This window comes from Typopeltis vanoorti, chromosome 2, assembly GCF_054136105.1.
Source record: "Typopeltis vanoorti isolate ZY-2024b chromosome 2, IOZ_Tvanoo_1.0, whole genome shotgun sequence".
In the NCBI taxonomy this organism is placed as follows: Eukaryota; Metazoa; Arthropoda; class Arachnida; order Uropygi; family Thelyphonidae; genus Typopeltis; species Typopeltis vanoorti.
Genome location: NC_143550.1, coordinates 81,325,183 through 81,349,080, shown reverse-complemented (window position 1 = coordinate 81,349,080; position 23,898 = coordinate 81,325,183). Strand labels below are relative to the sequence as shown.

The following is a 23,898-nucleotide window of genomic DNA, read 5'->3' as shown; positions in this document are numbered from 1 at the left end:
GATTTTGAGCTCCCGGTGTGACGCAATTTTGTTCATTGGCCATCGGAGGTGTCAACAGAATTCAACTGTGTGGGTGTAGAGAGCAGGAAACCTTTGGTGGAGCACAAATTGCACTCCGTGATGTGACCAGCTGCAGCACAAAAATGGTGCATCTACGTGGATTGTTCGAATGGTAGGAGTTGGATCACCTACCAGTGAACCGTCACAACGCCGTATGGAAAGTACACTCCTCTGTCACGCATACAGCAATACGTAGTTGTCTAAATCCTTCAATGAACACTCAACGAAGCAAACAAACACTATTACCATCTCTACTAGACGATCTCCAGTCCAGTTTTCAATGAACATCTGCGAAGAAGAATTTATCAACCTTGTGGGATAGATACGGTGGATATTTTCCGCTACACTGTCTGGATTCGGCCTTGATCTCCGCATTTTCCAATGGCGCAGCCTTAAGGAAATGTCGGAATGCATTAGAAGATTAAAAGATGAGGATTCTGAGGTTCTCCCTTCTGAGGGAGAATCTCAGAATCCTCAGAAGATTAGAATTACTGACGATTGTGTACTAAGTTGGGTCTCCTTCCAGTTTCATGCAAGTTTCCGAAACCAAATCCAACGCAGTAGAATGATTAATCCTTACCCCCCCCCCCCCATGGTGTCATATATGTCTATTTTACGTGTGTCCTTCTGACTGGTTTGCATGTTTTACGGGACGAAAAACCCGATTTTGATGAAGGAAAAACTCTCGCTCCCTCCATGTGAGACCGACTAACTTTCTTTCAATTGAAAAGCTTTGATAAAAGTTCTCCTAGACGGGATTCGAACTCAGGTCCTTCCAACCAAAGAACTACGTTAATACTGACTGAACTACGAGGAGGCTCTAAGTTAGGCTTAGCTAATATTGATATTTTGTGATCTATTTGAACTCACGAACAAATGCAATAATATGTTCGCAAGGAATTTTATTATTCAATGCCATTTTATTGGGAGAAATGAAATGAAATCTTCGAATTCTATAGAATTTTTTTTTTTTTTTCAATTTTAGGCTGCCTACCAAAACTGACACAAACATCCGGAATTTTGTCTTTAAACGAAAATGACACCATTTGAGGCGAGAGAGAGAGAGAGGTGAATAACGCTAACGGAATGTGGAATTCCGAAAACTGCCTCAACATCGGTTATTGTTGACATATCTCAGCCACGGAAGGAAGAGTTCAACATCCCCAGTTAGTTCGCTTCCGTCAGTCCTTTCCCTGTGAGCAGCAGCAGCACACTCGGATGCAGTTTTAAGTTGATTTGCTCTTCTTGTTCCGCTTGCTTACTCGATACAGCGAGGTGTAATAATCGAAGGGGTGATTTAAGAACCCGCAACGATCATCTTCTTTAATGACATCTCTTATTTTTTTTTAGCAGTTCTTCTTTCTATTCCTTTTTACCTTTTTCAAAGGAATATTCCTTCCGAAACGACTCAATTCTTCGTTTTCTTTTCTTTTTCTTTTTTTTTTTTTTTATCCGAAAGGTGCTTTGACATCTTTATGATGGGAAAAGAGTTTTTGTTGGTGATTACAAGTGTCGGGGGTGTAGTTCAAAGTAGCGACGTCTGCATCTTCTTCTTGTAAGGATGCGCTATAAAAGTGTATTGCGAGTTACGGAGTCAACAGTACTGGCAATGAGAATCACGTGATGTGAAAAAATTGGTTAGGTAACTGAATTGGCTCGATCTGGTTTGTTATTATCCTCCCGCAACAGAAATTCCATTTTCTCTACATCCGGGTTTCTCGCAATCACGACATATTGGTGTTGCTACCAACCAGGTCAATATTACGTAGTACAAGAAACAATCCTAAAAATTACTGATGCAGAAAGAGATTATTTTCTCCCTATTCAGATGGCTATTGAATGATTTCGGAGATATTTACAAAATTTATTTGAAAACCCTTAAGGTTCGGAATATTAAATGCTTTGGATGGAATTGTTGGTTATTTACGTAATTACTTATAATAGTATTTAGGAAATGTAGTTCTATAGATAATTAACCCTTCAGGAATAATTCTAAAGGTGCTATAAGTGAATCAAATAAGATGCTACAAATAAGAAGCGGGTATGAATTGACCCCCCCCCCTTCTCCTCTTTCATTTATATTAATACCTTCCGAGATGCAATAAAATATCATCGCTTTACATGCAGTCTATGATACGACATTTAATGATTTCTTAGGAATAGGTGCTATTGAAGATAAATTATTACGTAGACTGTGTTGATGGAAGGAAGAATTAATTAAAATTAATTACTGGAATGACTTTAGCCTAATAGTTATTAGTTTATAACTTCAGATGGCGCTGACACCCCTCAGAATAATGATTCCGAGAGATTGTATTTTTGGTGTTAGCATTGGACCTCGCCAGGTTTTTTTTTTTTTTTTAGGTGGCAACCATATATTAGAGGCATTCCTGTCGTGACTTATTTTGAGAAGAAATACTACGCACTTTTCAGAACAACATTTGGCGCAAATTAAATTTGTATAGTGCAAAGGCAAACATTTGTTTCTCTCTCCAGAGTTTATTTCATCCGTAAGAATCTATCCAGTATTGGCCTCCATCTATCCTGCCTGTTATTTCCTCATCAACTGGAGTCTCTTCTTTCTGCTCTCGGACTCCATTTAATTGTTTTCTTTTGTCTGCGTTCATTATTTCGTCTTTTCCCAAGTGTTTTAGTATCCCCTCTTCCCTTTCACTTGAGCTGTCCATCAAGTTCTTTTTTGCATTATCCCATCGTCTTAGAAACAAGACAAACACGCTGTCTTACCTCAAAACTCCTGTCAGTTTGCCTTTTCTGAAGAACGCGAAGCACTCGCTACGAAACGAGTTCCCCCCCCATCTTCTCCTTAAAATCCTTATCTTATTTCGTAGTTCAGCTCTCTGAAACATTGATAACCCTTGCAGATTCGGTAGAAAAGGAATGGAAACACGGCTCGAGCCTGCACAACCGGATATTTAGAACAACATTTGGGAGGAATATCGGAATTTGGCTACATTAATATTTACCTTTCTCTCAAGCTTCCCGTCTCACCAATGTTATTAGACCGGCGAGTGAACAGGACAAAGTAAGGCTGCCAAGAATGCAGTGGGTGAGCACACAGCGAGTTGTGTAAATAGCAAGACACGAAGAATTCCATGCAAATGAAATTAGCAAACTACACACACAAGTTTAGAGTGTAGAAGTCTTCGGTAAACAAGGAGGTTCTCTAGCCATTGCTGCACGAGGAGAGAGAGAGAGAGATCATCTGCCTTAGATCGATAGAAAGAGCAGGATGACAGGGGAAATTTTAAATACAAACTGACAGCCCACAGAAGGGTGCGCTAGAGGGGGAAAGATCATATCATCTTATTCTGTTATTCGTGCAGTGGTGTTTGGGAGCTTGACGTCACACGAACATGTACACTTGGGATCAAAAGTATGAGACCACATCAAAAAGGAAAGGCTTGCTTCCTTCGTAAAAGGAAATTCTCTGGAAGAAAACGTTTGATGCGTTGTACGCTACTAAACTACCCCTCGGGCCCGAAATAAATTCCATTTTCACGACGCTTCCACATAGCCCATTAAAAGTGATTTATGGAACTTCCTTTACGTCAGCAGAAGGAGAGAGAGAGAAGAAGAAAAACGAAAACTATCAAACGGTAGCGAAGTTCCGAATAAACATTCCCTTGACCGACAGTCGGCTTGCAGGAATGTGTCGACTCATCACTTCCGGAAAAATGAGTAACACTCCTAAGCCCGATACGTGACGAACTGTTACTGTTGGTAGATATTACGGCGAATCTGGAGTTAAAATCGGGATTTTACTACGTGCATTCCAACGTGTGGAGCCAACGTGCAGTTTATTGTGCGACCGAAGCCTTCCTCAGCTGACGGCTGCAGAAAAGGAGTCAGAAATCCAACGCTGCTATTTTGGGGAACCGAGAGGTCGTCTTGGATACTCAAAACTATTCGGTGCTTCGGTCATCAAAACTAGAGGGATGGGAGAAAAGGAAAGTATAAAGTAGAATTCCATTTTATCGATTGTAATTTACTTTCAAATGTATCGCGGATTGAATACCGTGTTCATCATTGAACAGTCCGCCGAAACACCAGTGAAAATTCAAAATCCTGGACTGGACGTTTCTTATCACCGACACAGGTGCCAGACCGCTGATCTCTTATTTTAACTTTTTTTTTTTTTTTTGGAAAGATGTGGGCGAAGTTCATTGAGTGGTACCTCGTACTGTTCTTTTATTATATAAGATACGCTACGGACCCGTCATATGTATAATGGACTATTGGCCAGTCATCACCAGTGGTTGATTTTCTCCAAAGGCCACTGTGCTTGTGCAGATGGAGAAAGGATAGGTGGGTTTATCACAAGACGCAGAACAATTAGATGAAACAGAAGAAAGGGGGGGGGGGTGTTGTGTTTTGGCAATTAGAGTCAAACTATGGGTTCCCCCCCCCCAATTGAACATCGCTTTTCTTTAGATATGAAGCTCTTCTCAGTGCAAAACTATAGTCAGTCATGTTTTCGCATATCTTCCGTATATATACACTACCTTACCAATTTCGCAACATGATAGGATGCTTTCTGTTTCGGCTATTTTCTTATCACAGAAGAATACAGTAGCCTAATCAAATGTTTCCGGAATCACATGAAGTCAGAAGTACCATTTGTGAAGCCCAGCAACTCGCCCATGGATGAAGCCCATGCACAGAGGCAGGCATGGCGTTAGTAGCCTGATTTTTCTCTTCCTAAATCAACCCAAAACGACTTCTCTTGATCAAGATGTGTTTTTAGCTTAATAAACCACTACAAGCTGATCAGCATATCGGACCAATCTCCATCGAAATTAAATCCCTGAAATATGCATAAAAATGAACGAAGTTGGAGTATTGAAAACAGCCAAAAGTAATGTAAGGGCACTTAGTTGGATAAGATGGGCTGAATGTGGTTTTTGTATAAGAAAAAATAAGTCGCGTAATACTTCAGCTTCTTCTTAGTGCCACCAGAGGTCCGATGAAAAACTGGCATTAGGAAGAAGCACTTTATAAATAATGTTGTTGAGAGCGAAGCGGAACACGAGACGTTAGGCCATCTGTTAGCAATAATTCTAACGAAACCTTTCACATTCTTAAAAGAAACGATGGTAACAATCAGATTTTATTTATCTATTTATTTATTCAAGTCTCGCCGTGTATAAGAATGTGAGCGGCACTTTTGTGTAACGCCATTAATTAACGTTTGCGTTCGTCCGTACCTTTTGTACGAACTTCGGAAATATCGGAATGTGGATCTCCTCCTTTTCTATTCACGGAATCATTTAAAGAAGCGAAGGTGAGAAAACACGAAACATTTGAAACTGCGGGTGGGAAATTCATGAATTATGGTGTTTACAATTTATTGACTCTCCTTTTAAAAATTCATCCCCCCCCTTCCCCCTATTCTGTGTGGTTCCCTTTTGTTTGCTACAATATCCAAGATGGTTTTTCCTTTAAACGATGCTCAGGTGCGAGGATGTGTACGATCCATAGTTGCTGTCATCCCCTTTACCGAGGTGATTTATGACGCGATTGAGGACAGAACGCCCAAAAAGAATCGAGTTATTAATTCTGTTTGGTTCTCGAGGTCTCTTCAGTAAGAAGAAGAGAGAGAAAGAGAGAGAGAGAGAGAGAGAGAGAGATTACAAGCAAAATAATTTTTTCCTATCTGCTACAATAATGATTAACTTCTAATAAGTTCAGTCATATCACGAAGTTTCTTCAAACACTAATGGATTTTATCGACAATTCAGCGCCCTCTGACGGTAAAGTCTGTTTTTCTTTTCTTTTTTTTTTTTTTTCCCCACCCCCCTTCCGTGTGTTGTGGGAAAATTGGTTGTAAACCACCTGCCTCTATCCGATTTGACGAAAAACTTTTTTGAAGTCGACAAACATTCGGGAAAAAAAAAGAAAACCAGCGGAACACCAATTTGTTAAGAGATAATATGCAATGCCGAGGTAGCATTCGGATAACGCGAAAAGGTTGGAATAGAAAAGAAAGAAGGAAGCAAAGAAAAGAAAAAAAGCTGTTGAGAAATGAACTGGCTATTGAAAGACGCGAACGTGGAGACCAAATTATTTTGCAGTTATTCCCGATTCCTTTAGTCTGTTTCAATTTGTTCCACCTGCTCTTTTCACATATCTTTTTTCCTTTTCATATATTTCTTTTTTTTTTTTTCTTCTTTCTTTTTTTTAAAGTTTCCTTTCAAAGATTATCAACCTCACACGTTCCTTCGTATTTCGAAGTGGATTTGTAGTCATGTCTTCGACCATATTTTTATAGCTGACGAAAGATAACATTTGTTTCTATTGAATTCCAGTGATAAAGTAGTGATCCTGATAATAAATGATTTCATCCATCTGAACATGGAATTTATAGAAACAACCCAACAATACAAATCCTGTACATGATGATAAATGTTTGTTACGTGCCTCGCGAGATACAATTCCAGCGTGTCCAAAGCATTGTCACAAATTGATTGTTTGCATTCTTTGGGATTTTCACTCGATCGTGGAGGATAGAAGGATGGGTTTTTACCCTCGAGAGCTTACGCATGCGAACACATACACACGCGGCAAAAATGAAACGTATTGATTCGAATAATATTATGTGACGTCTTAATAATTTTATTCATAGGCTATGTATGAATATCACAAGATTTTTCTTATTATGTGGAGGAGTGTAGTTGTGACGACAATTTATCAAAGCTCTCTACAGACCACCCTTTTGATTCAAAGTTGTCGAAAACATACATTTTATCATTTCGTTTTTTGACAAAACATTTATCATTGTAAAGAATTGTATGTTTTGGGTCAACGTTGAATAATATTTTTATTCGGCTTTGTTATTATAGTTTCTGTCCAAGCGTGGGTAGATTGACATATGACTTGTAAGCAAGTTTAGATCCACTGGAATCATAAATGAAAACCACAATATGCATTGGAGTCCACACTACATCGAATATCCTATCTGTGCTTACAAAAGAGAGATACGCTGGCGAATTTCGCTTTTCTAACTCCAATAAATAATTAAAGAATAAATCATTTTTATTCTTTAGAGATAGTAGGCGCAGCTCTTGTAACTTTTGGAAATCGGTAGGCAGCCAGTTTTCTCTATTATAATTGACCAATAGCTGAGTTCATGGTTAGCGATGATTTTTGCAGCATCGTAGCGAGAGTAGTACGACAGCCAACAGCACGATCACTATGTTGTGATCCTAAATGTTAACACTCTTATTGGTGTCTGAACTAGTGCGAGTTCTACTGTGTGGTCTAACTCCAAAAATATTCGATAGACATATCTCATTTACATTTTTATTCATATTGTTGATTGTCTTGATAATTCGTTTAATGAGGTCGATTGGTTTTATGGTAGAAACAACTAACGATATGAGCAGTGGCGGCCGGTGAAAATTTTAAGTGGGGGGGTACTGCATATACAAAAAAAAAAAAAAAAAAAAAAAAAAAAAAAAAAAAAATTCCTATTCAGTAACGAATTTATTAATAAATAAATTGCTTTATTAAAAATATTTCATCCTCACCACGAACAAACACCAATAATAAATTTCGTATCAATAGCAATGACAAGTGCAAACGAATATCATCGCAGTGCATTTGTTTCATGTAACGATAATTGAAAAAATATTCTTTTCATATTTTCAACAGTGACACTCGTCATAATTCAGCATTGTATCTATAATAAATAAATAATTATATGTTATTTTAACAAAATAAAATAAGATTTACAAAAAAAAATAATTCACCACGCACACCCACCAATAACAACCGTTTCATAGTGGGAGGACTAGGGGCCATCCATGGATGCGTGGTTAGCAAGGGTGTTAGAACTAGGTGTTTTACTTGGAGACTGGTGAATGAGTGGAATAAGCTGCCAGTCTGTTGTGGGTGCCATGACTGGAAATGAGTTCAAGTAGAAGTATGATAGATACTGTATGAATGTTGAATAGTTGTTCTTGACATGATGTTAGGGCCTCCCTCGATGAGTCTAAGGTCTCCTTGGAGCTGCCCATAATAATAATAATATCTCACAGAAATAAGGCGCGTAAGCATACTAAAAATACAATGCCGCTTGAGCAGTTACAGTTGGGAATGACGTAACGTGCAATGACAAGCGCAAACGAATGTCGGCGTTAGATCGCAGTGCGTTTGTTTCGTAATCTAAAGCGTTAATCGAACAATTCCAATTATTAACTATTCAATCAATGTCAAAACATAAGCTGTAACCTTTAACATGTTGTATTGCATTTATATAATGTAGTAAGCATTGTTATTATTTATAAACACAAAGAAAATTTAATGTTTTTTATTTTTTCCTTGGGGGTGCTGCAGTGTCGCAGTGCTCATTTACGGGCCGCCACTGGATATGAGGCTAATATATATTTGCAGACAGGCTACAAAACCTTGCACCCCCTTGCGAGAATTGTTTTTGATAAGTGGCGCATAATTTAAAGCCCAAATCGCGGGATGTGTGACCGACCGTTTGGGAAAGGGACTTCTGTAGTATCTGCCCCGTATAAAAGTAGACTTCGCACGTTATTCTTAAGTTTGGGATTAATCAAAATATTTATTCAAAGATCGCCAGCAAAATCGCTGATGGTCGTGACAAACGGAAATTGTAAAATTGCACCCGAAGGCTTTTTTGCACTTTCTCACTAATCTTCGGCGATAAGTTTCTTATCTATAATTTACACAGAACTAATTCTAGACATTTTTTGAGAATGTGTACGGTCAGTTCCGTGTGTGTGGGCCAGCTAATTGATACCTACACATTCCTGTCATCACTTTTTACCCATTTTTTCTTCTTCTCATTGCTCAGATCACAAAACAAGTAACGCTAAACTTCAACGTACAAAAACTGCACCTTAAAAAAAAAAAAAAAAAAAAAAAAAAAAAAAAAAAAAAAAAAAGCCTTCGTCCATCCACGCAGTTTTCTCCAAAATCAACTCGCGCAGTTATTGCATTCTGAAACAGGATAATAAGAAAACATTTATTATACAGTTGAGGCTACCAGCGACTTGTCTGGAATATGATTAATGTACAATTCTGTGTAACAGCCAGGAGGCTTTACTACCGAATTAAACCGGTTTTGTTAGATTGTGTAGTAAGTGAAGAACTGGAAAATTCTCTTGTTTTATTACCGTCTTGTTTTTCATTAGAGGACGCGTCACTGATATGCAGTCGTGCTAAGTGTCTAGAATTAGTCAAGGAGAAAGAGAGAAGGAAAAAAAAAACAGTAATTTCATTTATCTGAGTTAGAGGGCGTTTCTGATCATCCGGGAACTTGTGGATCAAGAAAGCGGTAAACAATAAAAATAAAAACTCATTTCTTGGAGGTTCTCGAGTGTAATTATGAGAACAAACGAAAGTCTAAGATGTTAAAGTCATTTAAAGGAATTCGTCTATCAGTGACGTCAGATGCATTTTTTTTTTTTTTAAATTTCAGATTGGAATATGCAGGGTTCTTCAAAAATAATACATTGTAGAGGATTATAAACAAGATTGCAAATGGTATAGTCTCGAATCACTCGCCATTGAAATAAGACAGTCGATTTCGGGGTTTAAAACAACAATCAGGAACGACAGACCAACAGGAGAAAGGTGATCGAATCTAATGTCAAAGGAAAAAAACCGGAATGTCCTCAGTGGTCTCTTGCTGTTCAACAAAGAATAGTCGGGGAGAAAGGAGGCAATGAATCGTGATAAAATATCTTCATGATATCCCGCAGGAACCGGCACTCTTTCAAGCAGAAATAACCCTTCAGATAAATCAGTGTTTCCCAACAGCACACATAAAAAGCGGTGATAAAATTACAGCCCGCATTGGTCGTCGAGAAAGAGCTAATTTGAACTGTAAGCTGTACGCTTATGACACGGCAACAACAATCAGGCATTTTTGATATTGACCAAAATAATTCCCACAGTCTCCAAGAGAGGGCGCTAGTCCTATAACCAACATTACTGAACGTCATAGCACTCTCGCACGTTTTTCCCCTTTTCTTTCTTTATTTTTTTTAAATGGCACACTGAAATGTTGACCTTGAAAGTGAGTATAAAAAAATAAAAATAAAAGGGTGGGGAAAATTGGAACAACTGAAGCGAAGAGGGAGGTGGCGTTGCTTGCTAAGGTTTCATCCTTTCGGTACCACTCTTCAAGACATCCACTCGGAGCCATCATTATTTTTCCCCGTTGCGAAAAGATGTTTAATGGAGGTAATCTAATTGCACGAGACCAAAGAATCACCACACCGGAGATAAGAGGCAGGAGGAGCGTGTTGTAGAGGAACGCACGATTGTCGATGAGGGGTCAAGCTAGCAGATTGGTAGTGAAACTGGCCAATGCACACTGGAGGCCAATTATGCCACTTTAATAACCGTGAAACGAGTCGCCGAGAGAGAGAGAGAGAGAGATGGCTCAGTGGTTTGAGTTCTTCCTTTTGTTATCCAGAAAAATAAAATTCCCGAAAATGAGCTGAGAAAAGGTAACAATAGAGTTTGTGCTCTGATGACCTGCCTAGACGGAGAGAAAATCTGTTTCTCTGGGAAGAAGAAACAGACAGGGATGGAGGGAAGCGAGAAACGTCAGTAGCGATTGTTTTGTCTTGCGTTGGTTGGCGCCAAAGAAAAGAAAGAACGTTAAGGAAACCTTCTGCAGAATATCCATGCATGTGACCTCTACTATGATGTATATGCAGACAGTTTGAGCCTCTTTTATTTTTAAAGTTCTAAACATCATTTCTATTATCTTTTTATTTCTTTCTATCCCTCTAAGATGACATCGTTTTTAAGATCTTTTTCTTTATCGTGATGCCATCATCAGATCGTCTTCCCTTCAGTGCTCACTTAAAGTTTGGAAAAAGGAAAAAGTCGCACGGTACCAAATCTGGAAAGTAAGGCGAGCATGTAACACACTCCTCTCAATCTTTTTCTCTTTTGGCCAGAAATTTCTGCATAGATGAAGAGCTGCTGTACTCTGCATCTCTTGTTTCAGATCCTTTTCGAAAATACTTTGACATTATCTAAATATAATTCTCAAGTGATTAGCTAACTCGTGGGTTGTGATGCAGATGTTTATTTGAACAAGTTCTGCACCAGTGAACGTCCTGAGTTGACGAGTATCATCAAGAGACGTGAAGTTGCTTTTGAGTTTGGGAAACCAATCAAAGGTTTCAGTTCTGTGCATTGTTTCCTCTCCAAAAGCAAGTTTTAGCATGTGATAATTGCAATGGACACAAAAGACACAATCGCCAAGTAAACAACACCCAATCACTCTTTATACGATATTGCTTTTCAATAATGCAAGCTCCAAGTCTGAAATAAACGACCAATAACCGTAAACAAACTCTGTTCTATCTGAACCGAACGGAGAAACTTTGTACTATTTGCAGTAGTACAAAGGTCTGTCTGGAAAAATTGTTGATTATGTGAATAAGCGTTTCCACCCTTTAACTCGAATCAATACGAGACTGCAGTCATAGAGGATAGAAAATCACTTGGAAGATGAGCTGAAGATATAAAGAATTTATTACAATCACTAAAAAAAAAGGGGGAAAAAACACGGTACTTGGTTAATAAATAAATAAATAGAAGCAGAAAAAGCATTCGATTGACTGCTGATTCCCATTTTTTGGTTTTAATTTGGTGAATGATGAATGAATGTATATATTTTTTTCTTTTCTATCTGTAACTGATGTACAAGCATTGTACGATCTGCAGTAGCGTCATCTAGCGTCTGTCTGAAAAAACAAAAAGATTATAACAGACCAAGCACATGTTGGACTTGAACAAGAAATAAATTTATATTAGTGCAGTCAATGAACATACTTTCCTTCAATCCTGTCTGCTAGAATAGGCTCCTTTCGTTCTCGACAGGATTGGAACTCGGGTCTTTCCAACCAAAAGACTAATGTCGTAACTGAAACCTACATTCGCTAAACAGTTTTTTTTTTTTTTCTTTCCCAAACAGTTTTCTACATCATACATGTTTAACAAGGAGCTAAGTGTTCTTTACTGTGTTGTTCGTATACTTGTTTTGTTTATGCCTATTAATTGCCTCCGTTCTGTGCTTGCTTTGATGTATCCCTTCCAAATTACCCTCTGGAACCTGCCTCTTGCAGCAAGTTCGGAGAAGCGGATATTTTGGGGTCGTATTCTTCTTGTAACCCGCGGAACATAGTTTGATGGCAATAGCCGAAATGAGTTGCTGTGGTCCTCTTCGCCTGCACTTCCTCCCAGAAGGAGTTGCTGTCATACTTCTCTTAAATGCCTGTAAACATCATTAATTACATCCCTTAGTCGTTTGTCATGCACAACTTATGTCCTTAATCAATGCAGATAGACGGTAATTTAAAAATACACGAAGTTTATGCAAAACATGTACCGCGTGTTGTTATGTATAAAAAAAAAAAAATGTGACTCTACATTAGGTTGCATAAATATTGCAAATTTGAGGGTTTATGAAGTTTAAAAAAGATATTTATTTGTAACTAATGTAAACCTGTGATGCAATTTTTATGTGACAAAATGAGACAGAAAATGGCTTAAAATGAGTTTTAAAAAATGACTAGGGGAACAGTGGCGGCTCGTGGCTTAAAATCGTGGGGGTGACTGCAACTTTTGAAATATACATACACATTGTAAGGACAGTGATAAAATTATACAGTTTGGTATAATTCAAAATTATTTAAAAATAAAATCCATTATCATAACCCCAATAATGTTCTTAAATAAAAACTATAACAAATGTTACGTCTTTAATTGTAATGTCCAAATATTTAAAGAGACGGAGTAAACGCGATAAGCATTACGAACACTCTACTACTGGCGCAAACTGCATATAAACAGCGGAACTGCGAGACGGACAGTGCCGCATTGCGCTAATAGCTCGCATCTCACTATGACGTGCATATGCTGGCGCGCGTAGCAATATGACTCTGTGATAAACACAGTGCTGCTAGCGTCCTTCGCCCTCCTAAGTGTTACAAGATGGATTTTTATTATTTTTTATACAAAATAAGAGAATTGTATAGGATTGTTGATGATAAAATTAAATATTACAAGCAAATATAAATAAATTAATAAATATATTTATATATCGAGAAAAATTGGGAGTGCCTATGCACGAACAGCCCCTGATTAGGAACATATTTATTTGATTTTAAACTTTATTTAATCGTCAGGCCTAAAATACAAACAAAAAAATACTACATTACTACATAAGTTTCTAATAAATAAAGTGCATCATTTATACTAGTAGATAGATCACTGTTATATTCATAAGAAAAACGGTAATTTTTTTGTCACTAAAAATTTTTAGTACAAAAAATGGATGGTTCACTTAAAAAAAGAAAAACTGCCAATGTATTTCAAGTTATTTCCTCCCATGTAAATGTTTTTGCATTAGCTGCCGTACGCTAGAGACCTGCGCACAATCATATAGTCATCGAACGAAGAGTCCATCCAGACATGATCGCGACAGAGCCTGAGAATTAGCATTTTATAGTGAATTAAAATTTTAGCTTGAGCGTCTTTGCCCTGTCTGGGGAAACCGTGGCTTAAATAAGGGGCGAGAAAGTACGAAGAAAATGGAGGAAAAAAGGTTTTTTTATTTTAGTGAAATCTAAAAGAATTGTTGCAATGATACGATCAAGTCTTAATATTCGAATCAGAAGATTAAACACGGTGGTACAGGTTGATGATGGAACAATAAAATTGACGACGTCCTCATTTGGCTTTATTATAATATCGAAGTAGAATTGTCAGTTAAACTTCCGAAGATGAATTGCCATCTGAGATACTGTAGAGCGATATTTTTGAACCTCGTAACGTTTGTCTGTTGAGATCCTGTTTCAAAAATTCATAATCACCGCTGCGGTAACCATAGCAACATGATTAACATTTCGTGGACAAACTTAAGCAATACGGATTTATTATTTCTTTACTCATGAGGGTTTGGACCGAACTCAAACCATCTTCCCATGATTGCATTGAATATTGTGGATGACTCATACCAGTTTGCAACCTATTCAAATCTGCTCCGTCAAGATATTGTAGCTGTCGTAGTTCTTCCTAGCTCGCCCCGTACTATTATTAAAAGGAAATACAGTTGAGATTCATGTTTTCTCCCAAGTTAAATGGATCTTTAGCATGTTAATATTATTTCGTAATATTTCGTTACTTGGATAAATTTACTCTCAAAAAAATTAATGAGATATTTAACCCTAAATGCTTAAAACTAAACATGCAGTGGTATTAAATTGATATCCATGCTTCCAATGATTCACGGAATTTTTTTTTTTTCCCACTCCCATCTCCCTCTTTCCCCTACATTTGATGCAAATATTAAAAAAGGAGGAAAACCTCCTTCCATTTCGCTTCTTTTAGTGTGCAAATAATTTTTCGTTTATTTTGCCAGAGCGAATTGCTGTCATCATCATTCATGCCGTAAACACGTTGTTTATCCAGGTATTTAGAATCATTTCTGGCAGCGAAAACTCGGGTGTTGAAAACCCAGCCGAAAACTTGGCTCCGCTTCATGACAAATAAAGAAGGTCGTAAATTAGCTTGCTGTCACCTTACATAATCAAGAAAAGGACGATTATACGAAGGGGGGGAGGGGTGAAAAGTGAAGCCAACAGAGAAGCCCTTTTGTTCAACGTTGCCGGTTTTAAACTTACTCGCTAGAAGAGATTCGCGAAGTTTATGCCCCGACATACGCTATTATTTTTATTTATTATATTTTTGTAAATATAATACAGCTTGTAATTCCTTACGCTGTCATCCAACATTTGAACAACACTCATACTTTAATAGGAATGAAAAAGAAATCGAAGCGGTGGTGTCGCCATATTATTTTGCAGAGTCTCGAGATCCTCTCGAAATGAGTGTCAAATCCTGCTGCAAAATGAAATATTAAGAATACGTACGCCGACATTTAATAATAATAAGACGAACAAAACGTGTAGTTAGCCTACACGTTTTTCAGAACCCGGTAAATTTAATGTTTTGACGAATCTTAGAAACTCTTCAATATTAATATGTTGTGTAGCAAGATTTTTGTACTTTATAAAAAAAAAAATAAAGAAAAATATATTAAAAAAATAATAAAATAGGAAAAATCTCCAACCCGCTTATTATTCTTTCTTGTAAGTTTTGCCTGTCTCATACGGAGATGTAGGGATTTTCATTGCAAGAAACAGACAAACCAGCCGGAGAACACGCACATCATTAACAGACATTTAATACACTGGCATCATAGCCCTTACTTGATCAAACTATTATTCTAACCAACGTAACTGCATCGAACATAAATGGCTAACTCCAAACAGACGGCTCGTTCTTGCACTCTGCACTTCGCAGAGTATAAGTTTACTTACATTAAAAATGTAAGTAGACTGCTGGTGGGATAAATTAAATGAGCAAAGTACAGTTTACCTTCTGCGTGATCCCATTCAAAATCCGTACTCTCATTTGCATATGATACTTATGAAGTTAAACGAACAGACTCTGGAATCATACACCAGTCCAACCTTTTTTTTTTCTTTTTTTTCTCTTGTTCCTCGCTCAAAGACCACAAGCTTGTTAACTCCCCGACTTGATGCTAGCAAGTCTCACGTTCCACTCATTCCCAAGAATAATCATGCAAAACTAAAAATGCACGCTGGAGAAATGAGGTTTTAGTATCAGAATATATTATGCACCTGCTACCACGTAATGCAGCGAAGACAACAATTAATCTAGCAGATTTTGCTCATTAACTTGAAGCCAGCACGGTGTTCTGTTCGTCTGCTACCATTGTTGCGTTATATTTCGTTAGCCATAAGTCAGAACTGGATGAAATGTAATGTCATGCTTGCTAGAGCTCCCTCTATATTTTTTATTATTAATTTGAAGAAACTCGATCCTTTATTACTAAACAACGGAACAACAGAAGCATTATTCTGTCCTTAATTTCCGCTAAGGATGTCTCCCCTAAAAACTCTTTGATCTAGAAGCTTATAATAGATTTTATTTCTTGAGATAAAGCAGTAACCGTAACACAAGAATTTGTCCAAATTAAAACAGTCGGAAAGAGCATTATTAGAATTAAAATTTACAGCTACTTTAATTAGGTTTTTTTCTATCACTCTCTCAAAAGCTAACGCATAATAACCTTCTCCCCAACCTTGTCTCCTTACTGTACACCGCATGCTGTTTTGTATAAGCCCGTGTGATGTTGGGTAGCAGAGGCTGTAAATAGTGGAAATAATCTGGAGCACATAATAGAAAAATAGATTATCGGCACGGAATTAACATTAATTCAATTTCTTAGTTGAAATTTCCGCTGTGCAAGAATTAATTACCTCCAAAGAGGAAAAAAAGAATCTGTAATATGATGTAATTGAAAAGGACGTTAGTGATTGGTCAAATATCGATGCAGGAATTTGAATTTAGCCTATCTGTCATGTTGCTTGTTCGGGAACATGGCGTCATGATTGTATGAAATCGACAAATGAATAAATGTATGAAATATACATTACAACATTAGAAGAATTGGAAGTAGACGGTTACATTTTTGCAATAGATTGCGTCTTCTTCTTCTTTTTTTTTTTTTTTTTTTTTTTCATGGCGCGCGCTGCAGTTTTGTAATCAATTTGTCTCTCGCATTGTTTGATGACGTGGGCTGTAAACAATGGAAAAGATCTGCGCAGAAAATACAAAAATATATTATCGGCGAAGATCGAAATTCGAATTGTGCCCAGCCGGTTTTTAAGAGCTCATAGGTTAACCACTTTACAATCAGCTTTTACTTAAGAAGTTGGCTTCGAAAAAACATTTGCGATGGCCTGCAAATTCCAAATTATTCCGTGGGGTGTTCTGTGTTGTCTTTTGTCGCCATGAAATTTCTCTCAATCCACTTGTTAGTAATGGAACCTTTAAAAAGCGAGAAGAAAGTGCGATAGTAAAAGTTAAGATAATGGATGGGTACTATCCATTATCTTAACTGAACACTGAGTTTCCATTAGGAAAACAGAAGAAAATCTTCCTGTTCTTGACGTAATTCACTTCCATTACTGGGAGTCCAGGAAGGAATCGGTCTCAGGAGTTAGAGACATCGGAACGAGGTTGCTGATAGTCCATAATGGACGATTTTAAGGGGCCATCACTCCAGATAAAACAAAGGTGTGGGGTTTTAACTGGGGATTCGAGATCGGTTAGAAATTCAAACTACACAGCCGCAGTCATTTCCTCTGCCGGTCCCAACAGGCAGGGCAGGCCGCAGTGAATAAAGCAGACCACCGCTGCCTTTTAGTGTCAAACACAACAGCTGGCCGGTGAAAGGTTCCCATGGATACGTTGATGGATGGACGTGGAAAGAAAGCCTCACCTGCCTCTATTAACGATCAGAAGTCTTTGGAGACGGAGGGGGGGGGAGGAAGAAGCTATCGCACCGACGTTCTATTTCCACCCTCGTAGCAGAGGGAAACCGCAACAGGGTAGGCTAGATAACGAGGTTATAAATGTCTCCTCATTATCTCGGTCCTGTTGTGTCATTAGACAAAGAAGGGTCTTCGGTGATGTCACCAAATAGGCGTGGTACGGACCGAAACTGGCGTTTGTGGCATTTCGTTATCGTGTCGTCCCCTCACCTTTGGTCCTTCATTGATATTTGTCCCCCCCCCCCCGTCAAAAAAAAAAAAAAATCAGGGCCACACATCATGAGGATGGGTCCGCCCCGGTCGTGCCGCTAATTGACACTTGCCCTACGTTCCACCCACTTCTCCCTTTAACTAGAGGCGGGGCCGTCCTATTTGTTAGCAGCCCCGCCAGTTATAGTAGCAACTGGTTGTAGTGAGGTGCGAGAAACCCTCGCGTGTCAGGGGCCACTAATTGTTAGCGTTAGTGGAGACAGGTTCTTCGAGATGTATTAAGAACGACCTACGGCTTCTTGAAAGACGTCAGGAGCCCCACGAGAGTGCGTCTTCTCACTTCTGATTGGCCACAGGTCTGACCCAGGTGTTCTTCTAGAGAATAATGGCCTGTCGGCACGCATGTATACATTCGGAACAGCGGGCAGACAGTCTCCGGCTTTTGGTTCGTTTGGCCAGTGGTTTTCGAAGAGAGCAGACGCGACACGCGAAATAGAGCCATCCTCCCGCATTATTTCCCATGCGACGTGATTTCCAATCACAGTGTATAAATCAGCCTACTTCTCGAGAGAGTGGACATTGCTATTACGCCCAGGTTTCCATTGTTAGGTAAGCACGCTCTGTCTTGTCTGCGAGTTTCTCCGCGCGCTGTGCTCCATGTTTTTTGTTTGTTACTCTTAGCTCGTGACTTTCATTGTTTAGTGGCACCAAACGATTCTGTTTGGCTTGTCGAAGATAGCTTACAGGTGACGTACAAATATCGATAACCGTTGCAGTATTTAGAAAAAAAAGTGTTACCACATAATAACAGGGACAGTTTTCTGGCAGTGCGCGCAATCCTCTGTAGCTTCGACGTATACGTGAGGCTTTTTAGACGTTGTTCTTAATGCTGTTGTTTTCAGCCGGTCTGATAATTATATCCCGAAGCGACATCGCTATGAAAATACAGACTCCGATAATTGTGTTTCGTTTTTGCTTTTCTTAATTTGTTTCAGTTGTTAACCCTTTTAGCCCAGTTTGTTCTTTCGGAAAGAAATTACAGAACTTTTTTTTTTTAATTAAAAAAAAAAAGTGAGAATATTAGTACAGAAAATAATCAAGAATTCAAGATGTCTATAATAAGATCTTCAATCTTTAATCTATTTGACTTAGCTAATCTTACATTTTTTTATCTAATTTTTATTCGTAATAAATTTTTGCTGTTATTTTAAAGATGGATAAATTACGAATTATCTAGAGAAGGCTGAACCGGGTGATATATACGCCATCTGACGGAAGACTCGCGTACATTGAACAACGGTCGGTCTGATTTTTATTACACAAACTGTGGATAATCCTGGGTTCACTTTGATTGAACTGTAGCGTAGTTCTTTCGGAAATAGAAATGCACATCGTTTGGATGGAGCGATTTCAGATCGCATGTAGGTTGCGACCAGTTCAGTCTAGCAACACACTTGTGAATTCATTGCGGACTAAACCCGTAGATTTTTTTCATCTTTAGTAGGTTTCTACGTCTGTTTTGATTCTTGAAAAGGTTTGTGCGCAGATATGTGTGAGTGAAGCCCCAAATGATATCATTTGGTGCTTGGGTGTAAATTAAACTGAGTAATAGGCTTTATTGTAGTTGATATCTTTTAGCCAACAACAACGTCGGGTCGAATTAGAGCTTAATCACAGCCATCTGTGAAAAAACCGAAATGGTGATAAAAGGAAGGCACATTCAGCTAACATTGACGATGTGTAGTCGCTAACTGCCAAAACATGGAATAACTGTGGGAGTGATGCAATCTGTCAGTGGTTGTGAGCCGGGAGAAAAAATAGTACTAAAAAAATATTTCGTCAGTCGGTAACCATTAGAGGATGAATTATGGCAGGTTTTTTTTTTTTTTTTACCTTCAGACTGCTGCCAACAGTTGGAAAGGAAGCTTAGGCAAGAAATAAGAAATCTCCAAGGACGAATCTAACACGAAGTAATCTTGGGGAATCCTAGTGATCCTCTTAGCCTTCATTAAACTGTTCTGAATTGTTGTAACACTATAATTTGTGCTAATGAGAAAGAGAGAGAGATTGCGTTTGTGTAGTGTGTGCGCGAGCGCGCAAAATCAGTTAGAAATTTGTTTGAGGAGTAGTTGAGGATAGAAGAGTGGCCACAGGTTGGGGAGTCATGAAGCTGTTGTTATATAAGGTTACAAAACGCTGAGTTTTTTTTTTTTTTTTTTTTTTTTGTCACATGCGTAGGATTGACGCGTTACATAAGCTTGCATGATCTTTCTGTTCCAAATAAGCTTGCATGATTTTTTTTTTTTTTTTTTTTGTTCAGCATAAACATGCATGATCTTTTTGCTCCGAATAAGTTGCCTCATTCGGCCTCTTCAAACGAATATATTTAATATTTATTTCCTAACAACGCACCAATTGCTGCATTTCGAACTAATCCAAATCTCACCAGTAACGCTACCGGAACAGAATGACAGCTCGATAAAGATATCGTACGAAAAAGGGACAAATCTCGCCACTTACGTTCGTCCGAGAATTCTTAGTCGCGGTTCAAGACACGAATTTGCTTTAATCGCTCAGTAAAAAGTTTTACGTCAGGCAACTCGCAACAAGTATGGCTTCAGAACGTCGTTCGCAAGAGATGTCATTTCACCGGCATTCCAATTCGGGAAATGTATCAAACCTCCCAAACACGCTTTTTAATAAATGCTTCGAATAGTGGACGTTTGTCAATATCCCCCATTTACTTTGAAATGTTGCAGATCATAGTTTGAAGCTTTGAGACGTCGACTAATGATTTCCGAAAATAGTCTGACAGAACTTGCTGATATAGGCGGACCTCTTTTCGACACTTTTAAACGGAGATTTCATTAAAATATTTCGTTGAGAGTCTTCGGTTCCATTCGACCACAAGCTTTCATTAATGGCCTCGAAAAGTCGGTGGCATTTTATCGGCACTCGTAATCCACCGGTATTTGATGTCAACTGAAAATTCTCAGATTTAATGACAAAACTGCGTAGCACAGAGTTAAGGGGGGAGGGGGGGGTGTTTTTAAGAAAAATATCTCGACGCGTAGAAGATGAAAAGGCTAAACATACGTAGAAACTTCAAAGCCGTACTCGAACGAACACGATTCAGTTTGCATCCACATTTCCACTCAAGTGTGGACCTTTAATTCAATTGAATCCCGTAGTCGCGTGACACTCAACTAACTCGTTTATGAATCTGAGGATTTGGTGCTTTTCGTACAACGCGTCTCTCCGTACAATAATCCAGTTTATGTTACCTTCGTAGCGAACAATGCATTTAATAAGAAAGAGCAGTTTCCATGGTTACGTTCATTGTTATAAAAATCTTCCCAAGCAACGATTCCCTTTTGTCTAATCCCAAACCTACGGAAATATTTGTTGTCTCCAATGATGTCGGCTTTTGCCGTATTCCCCGATCGCAGAATACCCGCAATTTGGAATAAACAGCGTTTGGTTTCAAAGCCGCCCTCTTTCCCTTTTCTTTTATCCGGTTGCACAGAACATCTGCCGTTCGACGGAAGATAGCAAACTCGTCCCTTTTTCCCTACACCGAAATGTTTTGGAGAATTAACGTCGGGTTCTTGGGAATTTCAGCTCCACTCAATTATAGGATAACGTTTTCGGTGGAACTGGAACAAAGGGAAGTTTGTACCGCGCATGCATCGCAATTCTTTTTTTTTTTTTTCTCCAATACATTCTTCCGAAATTTTATCCTACGGGGATTCCGGTTTTTGTACGTCTTTTTTTTTTTTTTTCTTTCTTTCTTTCTTAGTGGGGCCTATTAGATCGGTTGTATTCCTAACAAGGAACAAAAGTGACCCAAATTCTTCCATCTGTTCTGCACGATTCTTCCCATTCTCCTAACCACGGCGGCACACACTTAATCACCTTTCCGTACCCGCTCCAAGCAGCGACGTTACCCTTCTCCTCCCCTCTCCCCCTTTCTCGCTGTCCGTTTGCTTTTAAAAGGGAGATAAAAACCTTTTCATCAGATTAAGAAGATTAGTATGAGGTGAAATAAGAAAGAAAGAATGAATCAGAAATAAAACTTCTTCCAGTGTGGTCTCGGTTCGTGTACTTGTAAATCACGCGCTAATTCTTCGCTCTCTCTCTCTTTTTTTTTTTTTTTCTCCCCGCTTTGAATTACGAAAATTAAAGCATTTAATTAGCGAATGAAGCGGACGATTTTCCTCTCTTCGTTCTCTCCGTACGCACTGCGGTCATTCAAGACTGGAACGGCAACCGTTTGTTGAATACCAGAAACGGCGAACGCGAGATGATCGAAGTTCACGTTTTTCCGTGTTGGAAAATTGTAATAATGTGCGAAACTGAACAATACGTAATTATAATAAATAATAACCCGTGCCGAATTACAGCCTTCGTCACATCTCCTCCCTAGACCCTTTAGTTCCCTATAGGAAATTCTCCGTTGTTGTTCTGATTCATAGACGGAACAAGGAAACTGCTAAAGATTAAGACTGTTCAATGCAACATTAATAACAAGTTAGATAAATAAAAAATAATAATAATAAAATAAAAAAAAGAAGTGCCAACGGGACTCTGAGAGATTACTCGTATCTCATAGTGTGACTGCTTTCATTTATAGATTTCGTCTCTGTTTTCTATCTAGATGGCATATACAAACTTTATTACATCGCAAGTTATACAATTATTATTTTTTAAACATAATTTCATATTTTTATGAAGACCAAACCTTCGGCGCGCATTAGCATACAAAATCACGTCATCTAAAAAATAAAAAGTTGACAGGCTGTTGCGAAGGGGTCATCGTTCGTGTATTCTATAATTCACGACGTTAATGTACTGGTAGATTTCTTGTTGATTTATTTGTCTTAGTCGTAATTAAAGCAGATAGTCTACTGTGAGGAGGACTAACAGGGTTCGAAACAGTGCTATCTGATCAGTTACTCGTTAATCGAATCGACTAATGAAAGTTAACCATACAACCACTTCGGAGGTAAATTTTTTAAGTATAGCCTGAAAAAGTTATAACTTAGCTCACGTAATTTTCTTTTTCAGAACACATCCTTCGAAAATCAATTATTTTTTAAAAGAATCCACATCTCTGCCTGTAAAACAGATCACGGATAAACGCAATCACAAAACGATTTCTATTTTACAGTTTTAATAACCAGTAAAAATTTCCAGATATTTCCAGTTCAAGTATTCTTTACCTATCTGTGAAAACCGAAGGCCATTAAACCTTGAGAAATTCAGAGTGAAATCTGATATGACTCAAAAGAAGTCATTTGGTTTAACTTGAAGGCACATTGAAGAAAATATCGATATTAATGTTCGTAAGTCTTTCATTTTATATCGGGGTTATATTAAGATAGTTGATGAATATATTTTATTGTCGTATGCTCTCACGCGCCCCTTCCTGTTCTGTTCTGTTGAGCTTCTTGTGGAAGAGATCTAGAAGTAAACGATTTATCAACGGCTACTTGATATCAGTCCACAAAGTCGGAAATGGATCTCAACATGGCTCCTACCTGAAGAGTGGAACTCAGCGTAGATTTTCGGTGGACCTTGGAAACAGTAACTGCACGATGTCAAGCGAACTTGTCTTGGACGAAAAACTAAGACAATCGGAATGGCTTCAAAACCCACTAATGTTGTTGTTTGGTGCACCATTACAGAATCCAGACATATCTACAAAATAACCATTCGTATCGCTAGCCTACCCCCATGGATAAGTCACAAAGATGAGCGCAGATCATTCGTCAAACAGAAAACAAGCTGCTTCTCTTCTGATCTGCCAAACCCAGCCTTCTGGATCGATTATTCAACTCGACAACATTTTCCCATTAATCTACTGGCTTTCGCGTAATGTTTGGGCAAACTGGAGCCGATGGCGCTTGTTTGCCGCAGTTAATGTCTCTTTAATGGCGGCGTAGTGGGCGCACCGTTATTCCCAAATGCATTGCCAAATTGTTCATATGAAGACGAGAAAATTTGTTGCCGCAATTAAGAACGGAACTCCGTCACAAGTGTCGTAGGGATGCCAGTGAGATCTTGAGGTGGGCGGGTGGTGCTAACACACTTAATTATCGCTGCACAATTTGCTCGATACCCCAGCCATTCTTTCCATGTGTCATCGGGGAATGAAGCGACAAAACTTTGCGTCCCTCTCCATTCC

General features: G+C 38.5%; 1 protein-coding gene across 1 annotated transcript in view; it reads left to right on the top strand.

The window, feature by feature from the left end:
* The window catches only part of LOC150109208 (plexin-B-like), a 792,153-nt gene that overhangs the window by 67,924 nt on the left and 700,331 nt on the right, over positions 1 to 23,898 (top strand). The gene's annotated exons all lie outside the window — the stretch shown is intronic.